Source organism: Dipodomys merriami, unplaced genomic scaffold, assembly GCF_024711535.1.
Source record: "Dipodomys merriami isolate MVZ:Mamm:240054 unplaced genomic scaffold, mDipMer1.0.p SCAF_49, whole genome shotgun sequence".
In the NCBI taxonomy this organism is placed as follows: Eukaryota; Metazoa; Chordata; class Mammalia; order Rodentia; family Heteromyidae; genus Dipodomys; species Dipodomys merriami.
Window position 1 is genome coordinate 7,782,673 of NW_027206057.1, and position 26,597 is coordinate 7,809,269.

At 35.9% G+C, this 26,597-nt stretch overlaps 1 long non-coding RNA gene across 1 annotated transcript in view; it reads right to left on the reverse strand.

The window, feature by feature from the left end:
• Positions 1 to 328: 328 nt before the first annotated feature.
• LOC138809296 (uncharacterized) overlaps positions 329 to 26,597 on the reverse strand; it is a 51,901-nt gene continuing 25,632 nt past the window's right edge. The window contains exons 2-3 of the long non-coding RNA XR_011366779.1: positions 9,107 to 9,159; positions 329 to 363 (exon numbers count right to left, since the gene is read on the reverse strand). This is a non-coding gene — a long non-coding RNA (uncharacterized lncRNA). The remainder of the gene's footprint in view (positions 364 to 9,106; positions 9,160 to 26,597) is intronic.

Consider the following 26,597-nt stretch of genomic DNA (forward strand, 5'->3'; position numbering starts at 1 on the left):
ACAGAGCAACCATTTTCTGTCTTGAATGAACTGAGAGCAATATTACTGCAACTTGTGTTGACTTCTCAGGGAGTTCTCATTGTGAGATTACTTGCCATATCCATCCCTCTTTTAGAATGCCCTTCTCTCTCCTTTCATACATTTTTTTCTGCTGCTCACCTCTCTCAGGACTCTATGCGTGTGTGGTGTGTGGTGTGTGGTGTGTGGTGTGTGTGTTGTGTGTGTGTGTGTGTGTGTGTGTGTGTGTGTGTGTGTGTGTGTGTGTGAATCCATACTCTTACGAGCTGGAGAAAGAAGGGTTTCTTCCTTTTCCCTTACATATGAAGTGGCTTCTTTTTCTGTTTATATCTTCATGTGAACATTCTGGAGGGAAAGAATGACAGATTATTGGCTCAGTCACAATTTGCCTTACACATAACCTCGCTGCCAATTCCACTAGGAAAAAAAAAGAGATGTCTTCCTTCATGGAAGAAATAAGCATATCTTTGTTGTGGAAAAAAATAAAAATAAAAAAATCCACACACACACAAAATTGTTCTATGAACGGAATCTTTCATTAAGGCAGGTACACCTGACTTTGATTAGGACCCCCCCAGACATTGAGGGCTCATTTAACCTACTTCTTGCTCTACCATGTTTTGCATTAATCATAATTCCAGATTATATCATGTTTGTCTCTGATCTATAAGTGATCTTTTGAGAAATTAATAATAGTAGTAATACTGTCTTTCAGACTGAATGTTGATGTCAAAAGAGCAGATAATACTGTACAATTGATATGTTCATATATTAAACTCAAAAGGCTGCATTAACACCAACTGGTCTTATATTTTTTTACAGTGACTCTGAATGAGGACAATTGATAATTTGCTAAGACCACAGAGTAGAAAAATAAAGAATTTTCATTCAGGTGGCTTGATGTCATTCTTCTGCTTAAGAAAAAATATTGAGAAGACTTTTTTCAAACCACAAAATACAATAAATACAGAAGAAATGTCAATTAAATTGCTGTATTATCTAAATAGTTTTGGGAGAAAATGAAATAACTAGATTCTTCATGATTAATGGAAGATGAGATGAATAATAATTAATAATTATTTTTTTGCTATGTTTCTATCTTCTGCAAGGTTAGTTTGACTTAGATAAAATATAATTTTAACATTGTTTAATCAATTTCATATCCCCTAGGGTAAGTTTTATTTTATAACTCAGGAACCGATGGCTCATATATGCAATCCTAGCTACTCAGGAGGCTGAGATTTGAGGATGGAGTTCACAACTAGTTTGGACAGGTAGTCCATGAGACTCATATCTCTAGTGAACCAGCAAAAAGCTGGAAGTGGAGTTTCTGCTCAAATGGTAGAGGGCCTTCTTTAAGTCAGGTGAGAATGTACTGGCTCTGAGTTCAAGCCCAGTCTAAGCACATGCACACATGCATACTGAATAAAAATTAAATATAACCTATTGTGCCCTTAAGATGACTTTTGTCATCATGAAAACATGTCATTTATTCCTCCACAGACTTCAGTAGCTGTGACTATATGACTTAGGGTCTCATTTCAGTGCTCTTAAATCTATATGGAAACTTGGGCTAAACATGTATTCTCAAAGTTTTAGAGACATTGTTCTTTGTCCTACAGAAAATACTATCTTTAAAATAATAATAGTGAAGAGACAATATATCTGAAAAATATAATTATTGCTTGTATTGCATTCAACAAAGCATAGTTGATATATTATAGATGGTGTAGACTATTTTCATACAGTTTTAGGTCTTGCTGTAGTAGGTCACTTTAGGATAAATCTAGAGCGTATTTGGGATGGAAGGAAAGATATTTGGCTGATGGAAGTCCTTGTCTTCTAAGTTAAGCCACTTTCCAGTTTGTACATGCAGTATAGAGTTAATATGCTGATATCAAGCATACAAACAATGTTAAAACTATTGTGACCTTAAACATTACTATGGCTTACTTGTAAAATTAGATGGTTTGTTTTGGAGAACACAGTCTTCAGGAAGTGTTGACCTAGGCACTGAAGGATTTGCAAAGAATTTCTGAAAGGGGGTCTAGTATGCCATGCATGGCTCTGCTGGGTGATATGTTTCTTTAAGGCAATAAAGCCTCTAAGAGGTTTGAGAGTTATGATGTCATTAATTAATAACCGACTCTGTGCTAATCAATACAATAGATATACACTGTAATGGCTTATAAGCATGATGGCTTTTTAATGGCTCATGTATAAATGTTAATTGATTTAAAACAAAAGGAAATTTCTATCCATTGGGTCAATAGTTTATGGATTATGACTACCTTTTAGTTTGTGATTACTAACAATGCTCCTTCCTCATTTCTCTGTCCCCCCGCCCCAACTCTGATTTTCTTTTCTATGACTTTTAATCAGATTTTCCTATAAACAAGATACATTAGGCCAATTATTGGTACTAGAGTCCAATAACACTTGTAAAGGCCTATATAGATGCCAGACTGGGAGTTAACAGGATGCATTCTACAGCATGAATGTCTGTAGGAAGTTCTATGCTTATTTCTTTCATAATGTTCATTTTATATGCTATGTCTATTTATATATGCATTTATATGACATATTTATGTATGTGATCCTTGACGATTTCATGTTTTCATATGCTCAATGTGTACAGTTGAGAGATGCATAGGGGTCATGTTATTGGCCGTAATAAATGACCTAAATGTTATGGTTATGTGTACTGTCAAATATTTTGAGGAAAGATCGTGTTTTTGCCAGTCTTAGGGCTTGAACTCAGGGCCTGGGCACTGTCCCTGAGTTTCTTTTGTACTCAAGGCCAGCATTCTACCACATGAGCCACAGTTCCACTTCCAGTTTTTTTGTTCATGTAGCATAGAGGAATTGAATACAGGCTTCATGGACTCTTACCACTAAGCCATCTTCTCAGCCCTGAGGAAAGACTTGAACAGCAGAACAAAAACTGGCAGGTGGACTTCCTTATCCCAGAGACTTTGTGAGGACTTTGGAGTTAGCCATTGCAGAACAGTTTTGTGATTAGTAAACAGTGTGAACAGCTCAATCCTTATTTTCACACATCAGTTCTTGAGCTGTCTCCCCCTTCAATTGCTGTACTGGAATATCCTTGCCTCACTCAGGTTTTATTGTTCCATTCTTGGAGGTCTGTTTTTTCATTTAGAAATTTTCCTTCAAGGGGCTGGGAAGGTGGCTCAGTGGTAGAGTGCTTGCCTTGCATGCATGAGGCCCTGGGTTCGATTCCCCAGCACCACATAAGCAAAAAGAAAAAAAGCCGGAAGTGGCGCTGTGGCTCAAGTGGTAGAGTGCTAGCCTTGAGCTGAAGAGCTGAGGGACAGCACCCAGGCCCAGAGTTCAGGCCCCACGACCAGACCCCCCCAAAAAAAATTAAAGTAAAAAATTACTTTTTTAAAAAAAGAAATTTTCCTTCAAAATACTGATTCTACATTTGGAGAAACTGGTGGCTTTGGAATAGAACCCTTGCCAGCTTTTCTATGAAAGTACAGAAACTTTCAAAGCCAAACAGGACAAACACAGTCCTTTACTCAACAGATCTCTGTCCCTCCCCTCCCCCCATTCCTCAGAGTGACACATTCCATTCTTCTAGCTGACTTTTATTTCCCTGGCATTTACATCTATATTAAAAATAGACTTCTCACTTCTCAGTTAAGACATAGAAAGTATCTACTATTTCTTTTTGGAGAAAATAGGAATTTAGCACTATTATAGCTTCTACTCTCCAACAACCTTCTTAAGAAGTTACTTTAGTTGTAATCTTCTTAAAAATGTTCTAAGAAAGAAACCTCTTAGAAAGTTTCTGTGTGTGCCCTTCCCTTGTCATTAGTAATTGGCTTGGCATAACACTAAGATGATTATTGCTATCCATTGGGTCAATAGTTTATAGATTATGACTACATTTTAGTTTGAGATTATTAACAAATGCTCCTTCCTCATCTCTTTCTGTTACTCTAGTCTGCTATTCCATATTTTAAAATCAGATATAATGATAACAAGACATATTCATCTGATTATTTATACTAGTGTCCAAAAACACTTGTGAATAAATCTCTTTTTGGCTTGTCCAGATTCCTCTGATAAGGAATAATGGGAGACCGAAGCAAGAAATCTCTTCTCCCAAGGGGCAACGTGTGTGTGCGTGGGTGTGCATGTGCGCGCATGTATGTTTAACAAAATAACACTTCTATAGATTTAAATGTTGAAAGGTATAATATCAACAGCAAAAACTACTTCCATTAAACTATAATTGCTGCAGAGTCATGATGAGGTCGGTCACCTACATATTTTTCAGTTTACATGTACACCTCCAGATACACCAATGTCTTCCATCTCAACATTTTTAAAGTATTGTTACATTTGGCAGTACTAGGGTTTAAACTCAGGGCCATCTAGTTTGGCTCACTTTCTTGGTGAGCTATGCCTCTGGCCCTTGTTTGGTGGGTTATTTTGGAAACGAAATGTCATAGACTTTTCTGCATGGTCTGGCCTCACATTGTTATCCTCCAGAATATATGTATGAGACTGTAGTGCTTGGCTCAAAGACATTTTCTGAATCTTATCTCTCATCCACATTCTAGCTTTTCTTTGAAGTGCCTTTTCATTTACTTCTATCTCAAATTCCTTAAGTGAGTAATTTAAAATACTTATTAGCTATCATTTCATTAGGAGTTCAACCATGGTTAATGGATTTTTTGTAATCTTCTTAGTTGATTTCTCTGTATTTTTGATAATAGTTTACCACCTTCTTCCCATTTTCTCTGAGCCCACCCCCACCCATCTCACCCTCCTCCATTAGCTCTCTTCTTTCTAGATTTTATTTATTTATTTTAGTGTGTTATGGGGGGGGTGGGGCTTGAACTCAGGGCTTGAGTGCTGTCCCTGAGCTTTTTTGCTTGAGGCTAGTGCTCTACCACTTGAGCCACATCTTCATTTCCACCTTTTTAGATGTTAATTGGAAATAAATCTCATGGACTTTTCTACCCTAACTAGCTTTAATCTTTAGTTCTCATGTCTCAGCCTGATTGGCTGGGATTATAGGCACGAGCCATCAGAGACTGGTGTTGTATTTATCACTTAAGATTAAGTCAGCCTAACAGTTTAGGGAGTAAATGCCAACTTTAAAATTTGAGCCAGGACATAAATTTAGCTTCTACTTCTTGTGTTGTCATTTAACAAACTTTTACCTTTCTTTGATTCTAGGTTAATTTTTTCTATGAAGAAGTTTCTTTCTCCTTCCTTCCTTCCTTCCTTCCTTCCTTCCTTCCTTCCTTCCTTCCTTCCTTCCTTCCTTCCTTTCTTCCTTTCTTTCTTTCTTTCTTTCTTTCTTTCTTTCTTTCTTTCTTTCTTTCTTTCTTTCTTTCTTTCTTTTTCTTTCCTTTTTCCTTTCTTTCTTTTTTTTTGAGACAAGATCTCTTACTGTGTAGTCCAGAATGTTGTGGAATTTAAGATCCTCTTGCTTTAGCTTCAGCCACACAGGGCTGGGAATCACAGGCATGTGCACCAACACTCAGAAAATTTACTTTATGCTCCCTCCTCCTCCTCCTCCTCCTGTTCCTCCTCCTTCCCCTCTTCCTCCTCTTCCTCTTCTTCTTCTTCTTCTTCATCTTCTTCCTTCTTCTTTCTTCTGGCCTGGCTTATCTGTCCATCTGCCTGCTGTTTTTATTTCCTTTGAATCCACAGCTATCTTGTATGTTGACTAACTTCATCACACCATAAAACTGCTGTTGCTATTCAAATCATATGCAGATTAAGACATTCTGCAACAGAAAGTCATTCCTACCAGTTTAGTAACCTATTTTGGGAATGTGTCTTCATATGACTGTCACTAGAAACACCATTATCTTAAACAACATGTGGACTTTGAGGCATGCATCAGGATGGATAACAAACCATTTTATGTGCCTGGAATTTAACCTGAGTTAACTGATGGTGCTTTACTATGAAACTATACCCCGTATCTCTCTTATGTCACTTAAAAATGGTTTGTTGAATCAGAGCATCAGAGCAACAAAGGTTAGTTTGTTAAACCAGTAGTAAAAGTCAGCTATGGTTTTCAGCTTTATATTGTCAATGAAAATGTTTGGCTACATGTCCGTTTCGTGGTTGCAGAGTGATAATGCCACATTTCTTTTTTCACCCCACAAAAATGCCTTGAGGATCTATTTTGTCTCTAAGCTATGCCACACATATCCTTGTTGTTGGTGGAATATTGTATGATAATGGCACAATTTCTTTACTATTGATCAATGGGCTGAAAGATCCCAAAGAGAGATCTAGCTTTCAAAGCAGGAGAGAAGCAATTCAGAGGATGTTTTGGGGGAGGAAGTAACAACTAAACATAGGTGACAGGCAGGGCCGAAAGGGAAGGCTGTCAGGCAGAAGGAACAGCATATCCACCAGCAAGCAGGAGGAAGCTGGTGCACTGTCTGTGGAACCAGCAGGTAACTCATTTGCAGAAGGTAGTGTATGACAATGCTGGTAAGGTGAGCAGAGCCAGATCTTCAGAGGCATTGCTTTGAAAGAAGAAGGATTTTAGGAGATTTTTGAGAATTTACGAACCTGTTTAGACCTAGAGTGTCACACAATCCAATTGGTCTTTTAGAAATACCACTATGTAGAATATGATTAGAAGGAAATAAGATTGGGGTCAGGAAGCCAGAAAGCTAGTTAAGAAATTATGTTTTCCCCATACCAGGCACTAGTACCTATAACCCTAGCTACTCAGGAGGCTGAGATCTGATATTCTTGGTTTGAAGCCACCCCTGGAAGAAAAGTCTTTGAGATTCTGATCTCCAATTAGCACCAAAAAGTCAGAAGTGCGGGTGTGGCTCAAGTGGTAGAAGTACCATCCTTGAGTGAAAATGTCAAGCAAGAGCATGAGGCCCTTAGTTCAAGCCCCAAAACTGGCACACAAGTGAAAAATAACTAAAAGGAAAGGTCCAAGGAAGGAGAGGAGGAATAGGGTTATGTTGGAGAGGGTAAATTTGTTCAAATGCCCTGTGTGCATACATAGAAGTATCAAAACAAAATTTCCTCATATTACAAGTGTATGTTGCATTAAAATAAAATTATAATAAAAAATTATACTGACCCCAAACCAAATCTGCAGCTGTTCAACCCTTGCAAAATGGCATGGTACGTGAATGTAACCTGAGCACATATATCTTAAATCACTTCTAAGTTATGTATAGTATCTAATACAATGATAATGCTATATAAATGGTTTTTATACTATATTGTTTAGGGAATATTGGAAAGAAAAAAATTTCATGTATGTTCAGTATTGACATATTATTTTCCTCATAACATTTTTGAAGCCCAGAAACACACATTAACAAAAAGAAGCTATACCACAAACTAAATATGACAGAGCATCTATCCACACACTATTAATACAGTGTCCTTGGTATAATCAATTGTATTTTTCTTTACATGTTCATTTTGATTTTCTTATGTCTTTATGTATATTGCTCATTTAAATTTTCTCTTTTGTGTGTCATTATGGGTTTTTTAAAAAATGACTTTTATGTTATGTGACTCATCATTTGTTACTTATAAAATAGTCTATATTGAAGTCAAACTTTTTCTTATTAGTCATGATGAAGATATTTGCTAAGATTCCTTCTCTAAGATTATAAATAGAAAAAACTCTAAAGATATAAGTTCAAATGAGCAATTTAAAAAATATTGGGGAGTATATTGACAAAAAGCACAAGTAATTTAAACAGATTGAAGGGTCTTCTTTAAAAAGATAGGAAATTATTTAAAGGTAGAAAAATATAGTATATAGACTAGTATACAAATTGCATAAGGTCCTTGGTCATGTTCTCTGGGGTGTCCTAGCACTTGGAACATCGAAGTCACTCAATAGTACTTTTGGAACCAGGCAAGCATAAATGTACCCAGCTTGCATGCATGAGTGACTACGTGAGGACTTGAAATAAGAATCCAAATTAATGTTACAGATTCTGAAAAGATTGAGAATGCTACCATCACAATAGCAATCTTCATTGTCACTATGAGACCGATCATTTAAACTTCAAAATTACTTCATCCATTGAGACTATTGACTAAAGATCTCAAACTTTTCTATTTGGAAAGGCATTTGATTTTGCCTTTATAAATTGCAGGCTTAGCCTTAGAGTAGTTTAAGTCCTAAAAACAATTGTAGGATTAAAAGAGAATCTACACTATATTATAGAGTCCAGGAAATACATGGGGCTGACCATTAGAAGATGATTATCATTATTTAGTGACTTGTCTCCAAATAAATGTTAAAAGCCACTTTAGAATTATTCTATTGTCTGCCAAAAATATCCAGTGTGGAAGATAATTCAAAGAAATCTTAACTTTCATTTTAAAAAAGAAGGCAGAAGAATGAATGATTAACTGCTCTTATTGTAACCAATTATTTGGTCATTTTAAGAGTACATACACATACACACATATTCTGTCTTCCAGCTTCTTTGAAAATATAACTTTCCTTCCTTCCTTTTTTTTGTGGTAATTTAGATACTTTCTTGGATGAATGAAAACAGCTTTTTATAAGCTATATTTTGTATCGTTTTTCTCTGAATTATCTTTTTTATTAGTATAATAGCTAATTTTAATTCTATGTGACACCCCCCACCCTTAACTTTATATGGTATTTTATATAGTGATGTTTATTTCCTAAACAAACTCTCTAGGATGTTTTATCTGTTTTATATCCCATTGAATTCTCCCTGAAACTGCACTAGTTTACAATAATTTTATTACTTTATTAATTAAACGTTTTCCAACAAGCTAGCTATGGCATTTCTTATCATCAAGGGTTCCATTAGTTTTTAATGGTGTGAGACAAAATTACCATTTACCCACATGCAATTTAAGAAGCATCATTAACACAGGAAAAGCACCAGGTGGGATTTCTAATAGTTACTGTTTCTCATTTTTGTTTTTATTTAAAAGGAATAACTGGTTTTGAGGTTTTTTTTGCTGCTATATTGCTAAATTTTCCCTTGGATTTTATGATCAAGATAATTTAAAATAATGTTCTATTTCCTTTGGCACTATTCAACAATATTTTACTTACGTGCATGTATCTTTAGTCCGGGATATTTTCCTACACAGCTCTGTGAGTGTGGTCTGCGAAGACAACAGAACAAAGAGTGATCTTCTAGGACACCAGCTGGGATTTTGGCCAAGGGTTTGGCAGTGTCATTGGTATCACCCTAGAACTGTCTCAGTTATCCAAAAAGCAAGCACAGGGAATTTAAATGATCCCAGGGTCCTGAAAACTGAAAGCAATTCTAGGATTCATGCAAGGTGGATACTCATTAGTTTTTCCCTGCAGATCATAAGAAATTTTGGAAAGAGGTTATATTGCCCAAGTAAGATAATGTATGCCCCTTTGAGAGTGGAAACTATGGATTCTTATAAAATAAATACTAGAGAAGCAACTGGAAATCATCTGGTCAGATATTCTTAGAAGATTGGGAAAAGCACAAAAGTCTTGCAAATCTGTGTGTTGTAAAGCATTTAGAACACAGTGAAGATCCTATCACCTTTATATTCCTGTTAAGTAGGAAGTTGTTCATTGAAGTCCGCAGGGAAATGCTTGTAAGTTATTACCAAGAGGCAAAACAAAACAAAAATCAGAATTATAAATACAAGTATTTTAAAACCAGTTTGGAAAATGCTTTGAATTTGTGGTCTTGTTGAACAATTGCTCTTCTGGCATGCAAAAGAATTGGATTAGTGCAGTGAAATCAGCTTCACAAAGTTTCAATACAAAATAAGTTAAAATCACCTATTGTTCCAAGATACATTCCATGACAGGATGCTTTGAACAGTAGTATGCTCACTGACTCAGAAAAGCAGATTAAAACACCTTTCAATAATCTCATATTTTATGATTTTTTTAACACCTGAAAAACCTGCTGGAAAAATGGAAGGAAGCAATTGGTCTAATATTCAAAAAGTTTGTAGTAAAAATTATGGAAAATCGTGAACTTTAGCACATTCCAGGGTAATGCTCTTCAATCTATTTTCTAATAGATTGTTGTACCCTAGGGGATTTTGTGTACAAATATTAGATGTAAGTTGATTCAACAAATATATCTTTCATACTTACTAGAGGTTTATCAAAGAGCAAATATTATATATTATGTAAAAATATATATCTTATGTAGGGGAATTGTCACAATAAAAGAGTTTTAAGGAAAAAGTAGTAGAAAAAATATAATAAAGTCAAGTTTTATAAATGTGGAAGTTTTGATACCTAAGAAGAAATAGTTCACTTTTTGAGATTAAAATAGTTATATAATTCCCAATGTATATTTTCCTTTCTTACCAATCTACATTTTTTTTGTTAGCTTTCCAATCAATATGTGTCCCTATACAGAAAAGCATATTTTCACAACTATAATGTGTAGGTGGCTAGATTCCCTTTATCACCAAAATTATCATATGCTAGGTGGCTCTCTTCTGAGTAGTAGATCAGTTCTGTATTTGTGCTGCCTACAAAATAAATTCGACTAAATTATCGATGAATTTCTGCTTGCATTTGCTCTGTAATGGTCTCCTATTTTGAATTAGACTGATACAAAATTTTAAATGCATCACTTTGTCTATCACATTGAATTAAAAATGTATTTGGGCAGCTCTTTTTGGTGGTGATGCCGTGTTTTGCACATCTCTAAAATAATTAATTATGATATATGACATATATGGAGAAGCTCTATTTTGTTTTGGCTGACACTAACATTAGCTTTCTAGGTACCCACTAAAACCTTTTTGGTGCAGTTGGATTTCTAGCATTTGTTCTGTCTCCATGCACTGTGTTTTTATTGTGCTTGAAGCTGAGAGAAAATTGCTATAGCCAATCACCAAAAAGTGCTTATTTTTTTATGATGTTTTATTTTCATTGCTCAACATTAACATAATGAAACTTTAGATTTTTCTATTAAAACAATGCAGTACATGTGAAGTGTCATGATGAATGACAATTTCTTGTGATATACATTTTGGTGCTTGTAAAATAAAGATTGACATAGCTTCCTGGATTAGATAGTCTCCAATTTTATTTAGAGGCTTTATAAAAAAAAGCATATCACACACATACACCCCCCCATCACATGTATATAACCATGCATACAGTCACACATCTAAGTAGTGTTCCTCACCAGAAGAAAGACGACAGCGATATTTAGTTGACTATTGTTAATTTTATCAATAGGTCTTTCAGCATCTACTAAGCTTCTGGTGCTATGAAAATCTCCTGGCTTTATTTCTTTGAATATTCACAGAATGGATACCTGTAACTCTAGTAGATTCCAAAGATATAAGAGACTTTTTTTGGAACAGCCATTACAAAACACTTTGATTTTCTTTGATGTGGATAGTATACATTGAGCACACTTAAAAAAAATCCTTTAGTTTACCTGCAATAAGCTTAAGCTACTTTGTTTTAATTTATTATAGAGCAATGATCTATCTATTAAGACATGATAATAGTTGCATGATTAAGCAGGAGAATATAGACCACTTGTATGAAAGTATGAAATTAAAATAAAAAGTTAGTGGAATACCCATACTCTGCCAAATAAGTTGCAGAGGTCAAAAGCACTTTGGGGAATTTTTCCAGCGACCAAGACCAAGCAGCAGAGTTAAGAGAAATCCAAACCTTCTGTTGTAGTGTATTACATCCCTGTCCCCCATCTGCACCCCGAAACACCCTGTGTGACTGGATGCATTCTAGAAATGGAAAATCCCAAGTGGTTTAGGCAGAGAAAGCTCTGTGGTCAGATACTTCCTGTTTCCTGTACTGTCTCCAGAATCTTGTCTTTAAGGGATGCTGGGAAGCTCACTTCATTTCTCAGACTTCACTTTTCTTATCTGCAAATAGGGAAATGTGGCTGGAGTGTGGTAACATTGAAAAGGGACAAAGTAGCAAAAGTTTCCACTTCAGGGCTTGGCATCCAGGGAGAGTCCATAGACTGTTGCAAGTTGTGTATCCTGTTTGTATGGATCCTACTCCCAGGAAAGAATACAAAGTGATCCCTTAGCTGGCTTGGTTTGAGGGTCTACATTTACTCACTGATTTTAAATGAAGACCCAGGAACCTCCTCATTAAATATACTGTTTTGGAAATAGCAGATGACTTTTCACTAGGTGCTTGATGTGATGCTAAGCATGCATGTCTTGATTTGGGTAGCATGTGCATGCACACGCACAGGTAATCTAATTTTATTATTTCCAGACACATAGGAGGACGGTATTACTATTACTACTTTCTAAAGATGTAGTAGTGGAGGTCAGAGAGAATAACTCTCTTGTTAAACATCTTTTTCTTTTTTCTTAAGTGATGAAGGTGGGGTTGAAATCCATAGCCACTGGTAGTGCCTGGGCCCTCATCTTTAGGAAGCAAGCTGCAGACAGTGTGTTATATGAACACAGATACTTCATTTTTATACTGAATAAAATGGAGCCTAGAACACTAGCAAGGAAGACTCAGCCACAAAAAGAAAAAAAAAAGTCACAGAGTGATTTTTGGTGTATTAGAATGAAAATAATCAGCAGAGGGTGAATGGATAGTGGTTTCATCATTTGGTAGGATTTACGTTGCTTCCTAGTCTGTTCAGAGTCCCAGTTTTCCTAGCTGAAATGAACTTGTTAGACAAAACCAACTCTAAGGTTCTCTAGTATTTTGTGTGTTCTTCCTAAGTTCCTATGAGGTATAATTAGCACTTCGTACTTCTCAATGTGTGGCACACAGGGAAATGCAACGAGTGTTTGGTTGCCTTTTGTTATAGCTCAGGGCTAAATTAAACACATGGAGGAGATTTGGGGGTGATGGAAAAGAAAGAGACTGGGAAACATGGTAACCAAGGGATCATTTATTAGTTGGAAGATATTGCACATTTAAGCTCTCCTGTGACTACCAAAGAAAGAAATCCGTAGAAATAGAATTTTATCACATTTAATATTTTAACCCAGCAACCTAATGTTCCATCTTAATATCTTGGGTCTAGTGCTGTGAAGACATGAAGGATGTCATAAAACATTACACACTTACCTCATTTAACCCTATTTAACTGTTTAGGGTAAGTCTCAGTCTAGAGAAAGTATAGTGATCCAAATCTTGCCTATTGAAGAAATAGTGATGGTGTTATTTTTTCTACTTGATTTTTTGGCCTTAATAATGAAGCAACTTCAGAAATGAGGCATTTTATTTTGCTTGATGCCACATAAGGTAGAGACACAGTGATGGGTAGTAAAAATGTGGAGTCTGCCGTCATAGCAAAGAGGAACCAGAAGTATTTGTCATCTTTAGGTTGGCAACTTGGCTGAATGGGTCAAGGCAGACAGCAGAGGCTCAAGTTCAAGGTTAAACCTAAGCTCTCAGAAACACCTGAAAGAGAAGTTTCCTTCTCAGGCCAGGGTGGTATCGTGCCGTGAGGGTCCCCATGCGGTCACAGAATATTGTCAACAGTGTGATGACAGCACACAGATGATTTGGAAACCATAAAACACAGATATGACGTATTGTTGTGGCTGACTTATCTGTGAATGGGCTTCATTGAAGGCATTCTTTATAACACTGGTTATATAAGTTTCCAAAACAAAATCTGCATAAAAACTGGGGAGATCCTTGAGTGTAAATAACAAAACAAATAGACTGTAGCAGAATTTAAGGATGAAAGGTATTAAAGTGTTATTGGGGATTCAAAAGGAACCTTAACAATGAAGTGAGCCAAGATAAATTTCTGTATGTACTAAAGCATCTTCACAATTTTAATAGTTTGTAAACATGAAAAAAGTGAACAGGTTACTAGAGTAAGGTAATGAGTAGATTTCCTATTGAGCATTGTAACCCCCTCTTTTGTTTTTCCCCTACTATCCCTTCCCTCCCTGCTTCCCCAAATTCTAACCCCCCACCATGCTGTTAATACAATTTTTATTTTTTTAAATTTTATTTTATTTTATTTGTGAACATACTGTACAGAGGAGTTACAATTACATGGGCAGGATAATGCGTACATTTCTTACCAAGCATTGCAGCCTCCTCCTTTGTTTACCCTTCACATCCCTTCCCAGCCTCCCCCCTCCCCCCCTACACCTCAAGTTTTAAATGCACACTTGAAACTACTTACCCAAACAGTCATGGATACTACTTTTCTTCAGGGCAGAAAATTCTAAAAACACTTAGTGTCAGCATCTAAAAGTCTGGTAAAGCTATTGGCTCATCTAGCAAAGTTTACTGGCCACAGACCTTAGGTGCAGAGGGCTGAAAGAACTTTATCAGAGACTTTTGGTCATGACATATGGACACCTCATTCTTCGTTGTGTAAAGGTGTCCTGGGAGGTGCAGGATGGTTAGATCATGGCCTTTACTTGCTAAATACTCACAGCACCCAAATATCTTTAGATAAACTGGTCTTAAATCAGGGACATCTGCCTGTGAGAGACACTTCTTTGACAGGCTTCAGCTTAGCTGACTCAGAATTCAGGAATATAGTAAAATTAGTTCGGGTGTATATTTAAATGTTAATGGAGACTAAGCGGGTATATATTTAAATGTTTTTGTGTTCCTTTTATATCCTTACTTGTACTTTCTCTTTTCTTTTGGATTGGTTCTGAGGAGAAACGATTCTGAAGAGGGTAGGGTCACATTCTGAAGGATTTCTGTCTATCTTTTCCTCTTCTAGATCTGTCATCTCTCTCATTTTCATCTGCTTCCTGTACTTCAGTTTTACATCTTCTAAGATTACTTCTGGTGTAGGTATAAGGATAGCCATGCAACCTTTTGAAATGGTTATGCCCCAGAGGGTTCATACTTCCTTTATTTTTCTGCTTTTGTTTGTTTGTTTTGAGATGTTCAAGCGCCTCTTAAGGTCAGCTTTATCTTCCATTTTTGTCTCTTCTTCAATTTTCAAGTATTATTTTCAGATTTCCTCATAATACATTTCATCCAGTAGTCTCTGTAACACACACACACACACACACACACACACACACAAACTATTCTCAGCTTTTACTTGGATAACGTATTCTTCCAACTGCCCTTCCTGCCTCTAGAGATACATATATATATATGATATATAGCTACATATATAATATATAGGATATGTGTGTGTGTGTGTGTGTGTGTGTGTGTGTGTGTGTGTGTGTGTGTGTATATAGCTAGAATTACAGGCATTAGCCACTGGCTCTCTGCTTTCCCTAGGCATATTTTGTATTACCATCCCTGAAAGGTTCTATCCCAACAAATCCCTACCTACTTCTCCAACTGTAGGTTGTACCAATGGACCTAAAAATTTATTAAAATTAATGAGAAGTCCTACTTCCTCAGTACTTTATCTTTTAGTTTTTCCATTTACTAAATGCCATTTGCTCTCAACTATTTTTTGTGTGTTTTGGATAATTTAGATTTATGAGAAATACAAAGTCCATACAAGTCTGAAAAACAGAAAGCTGAGAACTTATTTCTACTTAAGTTCTCTAAGGTTAAAGATTATTTAAGAGAACTACAAAGCATGGATGATTATAATAAAAATACATAGAATTCATACATTTCTGAGTTTGATGCTGTTTATTTTGCTTCTTGGAAAATCACAGACAGCTGGCCTTCATTACCTCTTTATCTTCTGGTGATACAGAAATATATAAATTTGCTTTATTATATTTAAAAATGAGCATAAGTCTTAATCTACATACCACTAAAATGGGTATTAGCATCTTTGCTTAAGGAAAGGCTAAGTCTATAAAGTTCAAATATGGAGATACCAGAGAAGAAAAGACCCACAATTACTTAGAGAAGCTTATTGTTGCAATTACTGGCCCATTTGTGGGAGGAGACTGAACATGTATTGAACTGGCTATTTGTCCCCAAGTATGAAGGAGCAGTTCCATAGAAGAGGGCCTTGGCTTGAACCCAGGCTGATAGTAATGTAGGCCATTAGTAGCTCTTGTTTGTTTGACGGTCTGTGTGAAATGAGTTGGTGGTCTCAGGCCAGTTATTACAAGACAGGTATCTACATCTCAAAACATCACAACTACCTGGCATCTTTGTTGGGAATCTCAGCAGAGAAGCAGAGGAGTGAATGGAATAGGAGAAGAGCAATGGTCACTTTAATCAAGAAATCTTTAGGGATGGAAGCACAATACTACTACAGGAATGGTATCTGCAGAAAAATCTAGATATTAACAGTGAAAAAAGCTTTTTTTAAATTCAGTTTTGTTCATAATCTCTCTTGTATTTCTTTTGCCTTTCTCATATTCTTTTGTATTTTAGAAGTGGACTTTGGGTCCAGCTTTTTCCTTCCTTATCCTAAGGTACATGTACTGAGATGGAAGGTCCATCACAGTTTAACTTTTGACTTTTTTACTTTATGTTTTGGGTTTTCTCCTTGAATTTATAGTGCCTCAGTTTTCATGTGCATGGAAGAGGTGATTGTATTAGTTAATTATTGCCTGATAATGTTTTTTTCTTCAGTATACACAATACAGAATGCATGCCCCTTCCATATATCAGGTAGTCAGTAAAAAAAGAAAGAAACAGTGAATGATGCATTCTTAGCCTGTTGCAGACATATACATCGACATCAAAGAGGGAAACGAAGAATAGATATGAAAGAAACAGATTCTAAGAGGCAGAGTGGCAAGAATTCATAATTCCTTCCCACTTGGTGCCTTTGAAATTCTCCCACTCTCATTTTGAATGGTTGCTTAGTGCTCCAATCCATGTGAGCTATCTTCCACAATTGCTTTGTAATCGGCATAATTTAGGTTTCTAAACGATGAGCCTTTTCCAATGTGTGTTTATAAGAGAAATTTCTGTGATCTCTTTCAGACTTCATAACCTCACCACTTCTAAATCCAGTTTTCACGTGAATTAATTTCACTTGAATTAGTCTAATGAATGTAATTTTGATCATCTTAACCAATAAAATGATTTAAGAAAAAGATTTTTAATATCGTAAGTAAATATATTAGAAGCTACACATATTATTGGAACTAGCTGAATGTTTCTGAGAGCTGTTTTTCAAATTCCATTTATAAAAATTCAAAACAGTGCTATTTTCAAATGATAAAACTAAAAATATCTGTCAAAATATGTCTAAAATGAATATAATTTGATTCTTATTTTGATTATTTGAATATATTACTAATATTTAAAATAGGCCTATTAAATGCAGCAAATGGTGAGTATAAATTACTATAGACTGACAAAAATGTCAAAAAGCACATAGAATAGAAGTTTAAAATTCTGAAATGATTTGTTAAGGTTTTGATTAGTAAAATAATTCCTTTTTTTTTTTTTTTTTTTTTTAGCATAGATGCATAGATGAAGACGGAGCTCAGGGACTTGCACTTGTCAGCTAAGTGCTCTTCCATTGAGCTAAATCCCCTACCCCAAAATACATTCTTTTTGATTCTACGTCTACATCTACATCTGGTCATTTCCCTAGGTTTTTTTTTTTTGAGGGAAAATAAATCAGCTGACAGTTCATTAGAAGCAACTTCATAAATTTTTGACAACTTTAATTTTAGAATTTGCTAATATAAATTCCTTAGTTTAATTCTGTTTAGAATCGTAGGTTACCAATTATATAAATAGCAAATCTTAAGAAAATCCTATCACTATTAGATCTAAATAGCTCATGCCCTACTTGTCAGGATATGCTGTGTATTATTGGGAATCATCATATGGAGCATTTATAAAAGACAAGGGCGAATCCTGAAACTTGTGTTGAAGACCATATGCTTTTTGAAACCAAGGTAAACAAATTCAGGTATCTTAGTCTTTAATAGTAAAGTGAGAAGCACAGACATACCACTGCATTCTTTCATTCTTTAATTTTATAGGTAATTTAGAGTATCTTGATATTTTAAAATGTGAGCTCTATGGAATATGTCAGGTAAGATTATTACTTAAGATTATAACTCAGTGCATAGTTCATGTATAGATTAGTGCTGGTAGGTTATTCTAATATTTTCAACATTCAGTTTCTTCTATGCACATGCCCAAAATTATTTTCAGTTAGGCATATGATGCTGCAGACCTAGCATAGAATTTCTACTAACAATAATCAATTTGTAAGGCTGATCAATGTGAGGTTTGCCTCTCACTCATATCAACACATTATGCTTTCATGCTTCTTGATATTTTTCTTTGGTCCCCACTACAACAGTCTCTGGAAAGCATGGTTCATGGAATGGTTTTAACTTTCATCCCTTAATTCAGTTTATGAGGCCTCCCCTTCAAACTGTTCACATACCTTTAAGAGGTATTTGTGCCTGAAATTCTTTTTTGATAGAGTTGTAATTAGTCCTGGGGAGAACTTGTTTCCAATGAAAGCAGGAGGGAGAAAAATCACAACCAAAGTTTCATAACAAATCTTTAGTCATTCTTGCATAATACCAATTGAATGTTTTTTGTGCGTGTGAAAAATGAAATTTTTCTCACAAAATTCTGCCCGTGCTAGTTTATTTGTTCTTGTCACATTTTGGTACTACTTAATGACATTTCCTGATAAGAAGACAACTATCTTTTTCTTAAGTTACGTAGAGGAATAGGATTTCTCCCATACACACACACAGAGCATTGTGCTGTAACTCATTTTATACTGCACAAACAATAAAATGAAAAAGATTTCTTCTGACACAGAGCTTGAACGATCACAGAATTAATTTGTTTTAAGAGAGCATATTTTAAAATGCAAAAAATCCAAATTCTATTTGGAAAGACAAAAAGGGTGATAAGTTTAATAAAACAAGTATTTGATTTTTATCTGACTATGGGGGACTTTATATTATACTTTTAAATAGTGGTGGTCTTTGCCCTGGTTAAAAAATAAATGTGTTATGAGTATACAAATTTTAGATCTTGGTATTTAGAATATTTGATTTTACTCTCAGCTGTTTTCTGTATGGCCAAAACTCCTATAGTACAGTAAAATATCTAAGTAATAAAAAATATGCTAAAAGCAATATTTGGTAATCATAGACTCTTTAAGAAGGAAAAAAATACAAACTGGCATAGAACATACTTTATCTTTTAATAAAATACTGCAGAGTGTATTGAGACTGCCTATAGTTTTCTATATAGTTAACAACAAACATATAAACAAATGCAGACAGTATCTTTGATGTGTAGCTCCTACTGATGCTAATAGAACATATGTAATAGATACATTAGGATCTGAAAAGTGACCCTGAGGGGTTTTAATTTTTTTTTTTTTACTAAAGCTGATTGGGGAAGCCAATATTTTCTTAATCTGTGGAAGCTAGTCCTGACAGCTGTCATATCAAAAGTCAGCATTATGTAATCAAAAATATATCAGTACCTTTTGTAAAACAGTATAAAGTTGATCAATTACTTCCTTTGGTATTTAGGAACCAGATAAAAGTTTCAGTGGACTCGTGTGTGTGTGTGTGTGTGTGTGTGTGTGTGTGTGTGTGTGCGTGAGTGTGAGTGTGTCTGCGCAGGACATAAATCCACTGTTTCTGTAAAATGCCTATATGATTACAAATTTTACATGGAATGTTACACTGCTATTTTTCTCAGGCTACATGCAGCCAAAAAAAGTTAGCCTGATATCTAATCAAGCAATGCTGCCGCTTCAGATTTGAAGGAGAAATTTGAAAGTTCGCTTTTTATTCTTCTTCATTTAAGTATTATTTTTTAATTGCAGCGTATTAAACATAAAATCTGGTACAATCTTTAAAAATAAATAGGACCTAACTATAAATGGGCCCTGTTGTGTTTTTATCTTTGACAAGCAAGTAATTGCTTCTCAAATTTATCAGTTTGTTTATGCAAAAACCATTTACCAAGCCTAGCTCAAAAGCATCAATTTCATCATTATCATCTTATTAATTTAGCCAAGCTATAACACAGCTGATTATTCCTGAGTAATATCCTCTGCAGCACATCATGTGTGGCAAAACCATCTGTACAGTACCTATTTAATAAATAAACCCTCGGCTAAATGTCTCTGTTTATTGAGAACTAATGTTTATAGAAAATATAATGGAACTCAATAAATAACTCAGCTTCATCAACCTGCATATGAATCAGTGCGAAGAACGCTGACATCATCACCTTTCAAGTACCAGAGAAAGCAAAATTACCCAAAAGAGCTATAGAGTCAATATTAAGGCATTAAAACTGCAATGAAGGCATATTAATGCTTAAAACTTCATTGTTGGCAGTGGAATTGGCACAATGGACATATTTTATAACTCTAGGAATACTTAGGCTTTATGGCTGCTGCTTTGTTGACTGCTCTGCACTTAATGTAGTTTTCCACTTTAAATAAAAAAAAAACCCTCAAGATCTAAAAAAAAACCCAAGAAAATTGCTGATTCTAAGCATTCATTTTTAAAATAATGCAAACTGCTGATTCCAATTGTTCAGATTTAAGAAAAAAAAAGCCAACTTCTTTAACTCCATGCTTCCTGAATTCATATTAGTAGCAAGTAGATGTTTAAGGAAGGCTTTTGAAAATTTCACGTTTTTTTGGATGATTTTTCTGTGATATTATTACTAGAGAGAATGCAAGAATGACTTGTTCATTTGGCAAAGAAAAGCCTGCATTTTGAACCACTTTTAATATTCATGTCTAATAATTAAAGATACACAATCATTTAACATATACAGAGTGATCCCATAACTAAACTTTAAAAATGTTTAGATTAATAACTTGAATTATTATGCCAGTACAACTCTAATGAAGCAAAGTGGGTCATTTAGGCTAGATGAAAAAATTAACCCACTTCTTACAATTGTTTCTAAGAGTCTATATGATCTAGTGTTGGTGGCTCATGCCTATAAATACTAAGGAAATTAAGATCTGAGGGTTGCAGTTTAACACCAATCATGGCAGGAAAGATTGATAATACTGTTACCTCCAATTAGCCATCAAAAAGCTGGAAGTGGACCTATGGTGCAAGTGGTAGAGTGCCAAACTTGGGTGAAAAAGCTAAGGGACAGTATCCAGGCCCCAAGCCCTAGTACCAGTTCAAAAAAAAAAAGGTCAAGAAAAAGAAAGAAAAAGAAAAAGTTTATCTTCCCATACTTCATTGTCTAAAAATAAAAGCTCACAAAAAAGACTTCTACAACATTATTTTTAGTCACATCCAAAGAATGGCCCTTGCCAGTTTCTGAATGTAGTTCTGCGTCTGAGAATCTATGGGATTCACCTCCACCTGGAAGCCTACTGTCTTAAAAACTCTTAGGAACTCAGAGTTTTGCTAGCCAACATCCAGCCTTGATGCCATTTGAAATCAAGGAACCAAAGACAGGGACCTATTGCTAGGATATGCTGGGTTATTTTCCGCACCTTTCTTCCACTTTTGTTGACTCAGTTGGTTACTCTGCCAGGTGATAACTTTCATCTTCACATTTTAAAGACTTTTTTCCCCCAGGTCTACAAGGTACAATGATTGGAGAACAGAGCTGCTGTTTAAATTTCTCTTTCAAATGACCATACAAGAGCAGAGTGATTTTTGTTTTGTTTACTGCTGTTGTTGTTCAAAATGTTTATTCCAAACCACGTGTTGATGGCTCAAGATGGTGTTATTAGTTGTTCTCAGGAGGTCGACATTGAAAATCGGGGTTCAAAGGCATCCTGGAAAGGAAAGTCTGTGAGACTTATCTACAGTAAACTACCAGAAAGCCAGAAGTAGATTTGTGGCTTAAGTGGTAGAGTGCTAACCTTGAGCAAAAGAAGCTCAGGGACAGCACTCAGGCCCTGAGTTCAAGTCCCAGGACCCGTACAATCCTTCCTACTCCCAATTGTTTATCCTAGAGTCTCACAAGAGAAGGAGGTAGAGTATGAAAAATAAAAAAGTGCATGGTCCTGTACTCTGTAGACATCAACTTTCTTTCCTAGATGTTGGTCCTTATATGCTAGATGTACAGTTTTTGTTGTTGTTTTTTCATGTTCTAATTTATGCAGGGCCTTTGTGGTTTGCACAGACACTCCCCACTCCCCAAACCTAAGAGGCTTCGGGGTAATTCTAACAGAATCCCCTGTACCTCCTAAATTAAGCAAATGCCTCAAACAAAGTAAATACCACATCAAAAGAACAGCAAGACAGTGAAGCAGTGCCAGTAATTGCCTTGTGGGGCACCTCAGTTTAAACAACTTAAAGCCTGGAAATACTCTACCCACACTACCCAGAAGAATACTTTTGTCCAAGGGCTTAAATTGTAAGCTACGGGGCCCACAACTCTAAAACCCCATTTGGGAGCCCCAGAGCACACTGTGTGCCTCTGATATATGTCTGTAAGCGAACCTGCATCTGATGGGTCAGCAATTTTCAGGACCTTGGGTTTGGTGACCAAAGCCAAATCTCCACATACATATTAGGTCACAATCAGGCCCAGATCAGCAAAAAGCTGTTGGATTGACTAACTGGACCTATCTACCTTAAGGTGATCTGTGGTTTCAAAGAGTTAATGTGGAAGAATTCTAGCAAACAAGCTGCCTGTGATCTGGAGGCTCACACCCAAAGTACTCCTGAGATTAAGCAAAGTAAATTTTTATCTATTTGTTCTGAGTCTATTTCAGTGTCTAGTTTGCCATTGTACAATCCATAAAGTCACTTCCATCCCATTTTAAGAAATCAATTTCAGATATTTCTGATGGGAGGTGATGTCAGGTCTTTGCCATTTTGAGGCAAGAAATCAAAATGCCAATTCCGGTCACCTAGTCTGAGATGGGTAAGAGCTAGGCATGTGTCTCTTTGTAGTGCACAGAGAAGATGGAGCACATACCTTCAATAAAACATGAATGATTTGGATAATTTTGAATGTATGCATTGGCCTAGCATAGTTCTTATATACACTTTGGGCCCTCCCTGACCCTCCCCCCCCTTTTTTTTAAAGAGTAGCCAGTTAGCTTGTATTTTCTAAAAACCATACTAGAAACCACTGGATATTATAGACCACAATTCAATGTCTATGATCATTAATCCACAGATGCACAGCAAACCTTTCTCACAGGCTAGGAAGAATCTTGAAGAAATCCAGGAATTGGTAAATCTATTTCTCTAAAGAATTACTGGGTTGGTAAAGGGGAAAATTGTGAACTAGGTAGCACAGTTTTGGCTTTTTTTCCCATTATGTATTGGCAGTCCCATTTTAAAGAACAGAATACATTAAATTAATTCCAATCAGGACATGGTAGTTTTAGTTGGGGGATTTAGCAGCAGTAAAATACATTCATTTGTTCATTTTACCATGCAACTATATTTAGTCAAGTACTTACATTGTACTAGATATTGAGGTACTATTGGGATCAATCATAAATAGATACTAGGCTCTCTAATTGGGAGCTGAAAGGTTATGGAAATGAGTATAAAATTCAACAGTGAGTAGGGTTATGAAGGAAAGACATGAGATGCAGATGTTGAGAATATTACAGTAAAGGAAGTAGCTCTTTAAGCATCCATGGTGGTCAGGAGATACTTTGTGTATGTAAAAATTGAATGAATGTTTATTGGATAGTAGCAAAAGAAGCCTGATACTAGATGGATCTAGAAAAGGTAGGAGTGTTTGTTGCTAACAATTTTGTTCTTTAGAACAATGGTGTAGTAGGAAGTTGTAAGTTGTAGGGAACTTACTACAGAAAATATTTTCTAGAAGCTAACGTTAAAATATTGTTCATTCTTCCAACTGTTACTGTATTAACTAGACTACTTCTTGCAACTAACAGACAATTGAAGGTACAGTGGCAGTCCATACATACACAATCTCTGTTATTCTGAAATGTGTAGTGTGTTAGGAAAGATAAGCTTTGAATAAATACAGATGGTAACAAGTGTTATAAAAAGGGGAAATTCAGATGTATGACAAGGGAGACCAGGGGAGACTTGTCAATGGTATGAGTTAGGAATATCTCTTTGCAAGAGATTTAAGCTGATGTGTAAATGATCTAAGATATTCTTGAAGTACTGAGGAAGAAGGTGGGAGAAGTTAAAATTGGAGGGAGAGACTGCAGAGATTAAAGCCTTAGTAACAGCTGTATTTATAGCTACAAGTGAAAACGAATCAATCTTGGACATGAATGTTGCCTTTTGCATACTTTCCTTCTGAACCTGCAGGAATATTTGTATTTTGAGAAGTGAAGATGTCTTTGTAAGACAGTGTTTTACTTGAATCAGATTCCCCAATGGCATGGCTATGCAAGGACTACGTTTAAACCTCACCAAGATTTGGTAGTCTGAGCAATTTTTTTTTGCTGTTTGTGGGGCTTAAACTCTGGGCCTGGGCGCTGTCCCTCAGCTCTTCAGCTCAAGGCTAGTGCTCTACCATTTGAGCCACAGCACCATTTCTGGTTTTCTTGTGGTTAATAAGAGATAAGAGTCTTACAGACTTTCCTGCCCCGGCTGACTTTGAACTGTGATCTTCAGATCTGAGCCTCTGGACTAGCTAGGATTACAGGTGTGAACCACTGGTGCCCAGCAGTCTGAGCTATTAAGACTCAAGACCTTGTTAATTTCAATAAAGACAATATGAATCCTTCCAATGGGGTTAGGTCATCTTTTTTAAGGGAGAATGGGGAAGATGATTATAACTACATTTTTTACCTTTGTTCTTATTTCTCCATGGCAGAAACTCATGTGGAAACACATAAGTTTGCTTTTCCCCCTTATCCTCCAGGGAGAGAAAGAAAGAGAGAGGATTAGAAATCTGGGATGAGGGGCTGGGAAGGTGGCTCAGTGGTAGAGCGCTTGCCTTGCATGCCTGAGGCCCTGGGTTCGATTCCTCAGCACCACATAAGCAAAAAGAAAAAAAGCCAGAAGTGGTGCTGTGGCTCAAGTGGTAGAGCACTAGCCTTGAGCTGAAGAGCTGAGGGACAGTGCGCAGGCCCAGAGTTCAAGCCCCACGACTGGACCAACAAAAAAAAAAAAGAAATCTGGGATGAAGCAAATAGAAAGGTGAACAGAGCTGAAATGAGACTCACGGAGGTTTACAGACTTCTCAGACTGACTAGTTATTTTCATCATTCTAACAAGGAGTGAGTTTTCTGTGATGTTCTTAGAATTTCCAAGTCATCTGAGCTGCAACTTTCTTTTATACTAATGTTTGAACCAAAAAATTCTGGAAGAGGTACTGGTATCTCAGACAACTCAATTCTGCAGAATTCTGTGCATTTTTTGTATGATATAACTCAGGTGCTGCTATACAAAATGTAGAGGTTTGTCCTGTGTTCCACATGATCCAGTATGGGAATAGTCCTTTATTTCACATGTAGATATGTTGTGGCCTAAAATGTCTCATGAGCCTAGACCTGTGTTTTGGAATGTTACATTCTCTGCTTTCTATTCATAATCCAGATAAGGATAGTAACTCTAATGCATTGGTTTTGACTTAGGAAATCAAAACTCTTAAAAAGCAATCTTAAGAAAAGCCCCTGTATTTAATAAAATTTCTTTTATATTCAAGACCAATACTTAAAAACTACTTGGCTTAGTGAAAGCTCTTGACTACCTCTAAAATTTTTTCAGCTTCTTATACTTGTGCACCCTGCAGAATCAAGCAATATGGATGTTGTTTTTCTTATAGAAAGGAAAAAAAAGATTTACCAATATTTCCTGACAGGTTTTCTTTCTTGCAAAATTTATAACATAATGTAGTCTGAGGAGACATTTCCCACTTAAGGTCTTTTCAATCATTTGTGTTTATTTTATCCCCTTTCTAATAAGTCGGTAGTCACAGTGACAAGTGAAATTCCAGGCATCCTTAAGTAAAATGTCTTAAAGAGTAGCTGGTAGTCACCATTCAGTAATGGAGGTGCAGATTTTACTGTGCTAGTCTACACACCCAGGGGCACCGCTGCTTTTCCATTTGTCGACAGAATGAATCCACAGAGGCTAAAGGTTGATTGTTCAAACTGTCACTGAATCTGCAAACATGGAGGACATATCGTGTACTATGTTTCACCACCAATGCAAGTCAGGGTAGGACACTTATTTTAAGATTTCACAGTCATGATCGTTTATATGAGAAAGATAGACCTTCATATGTCTTTGAGATTTCAAAATCCAACGAAGGAAAGAACTCTCAACATTCTGAAGTTGCTACTGCTTTTTCAAGACATCTGAGTAATTTTCATTTCTTTAACCTTGTCTTTTACATGGATGAAAGATCACAAATATACCTATTTGCTGCATAAATCGGACCTACTTTTTTTTGTGGTCATCTTGGGGCTTTAACTCAGGGATTGGACACTGTCTGAACTTTTTTTTCTCAAGGCTAGTGCTTTACCAGTTGAACCATAACTCCATTTTCATCTTTTTTTTTTTTTGGTGGCTAAATTGGGGAGAAGAGTTTTATGGATTTTCTCCCCTCACTGGCTTTGAACTATGATCCTCAGATCTCAGCCTCTTGAGTACCTAGGATTAGAAGCCTGAACCACTAACATTGAGAATAATACAGTAATTTTAAATAAAATTCATTGATAAAAAAATCTCCTTACACATCTAATGCCGTGAAAAAAAAAAGAATATAAAATGAAAGTATAGAATAAAACACGATGCATGTAATCTGTGAAGGCTCTGCCACCAGT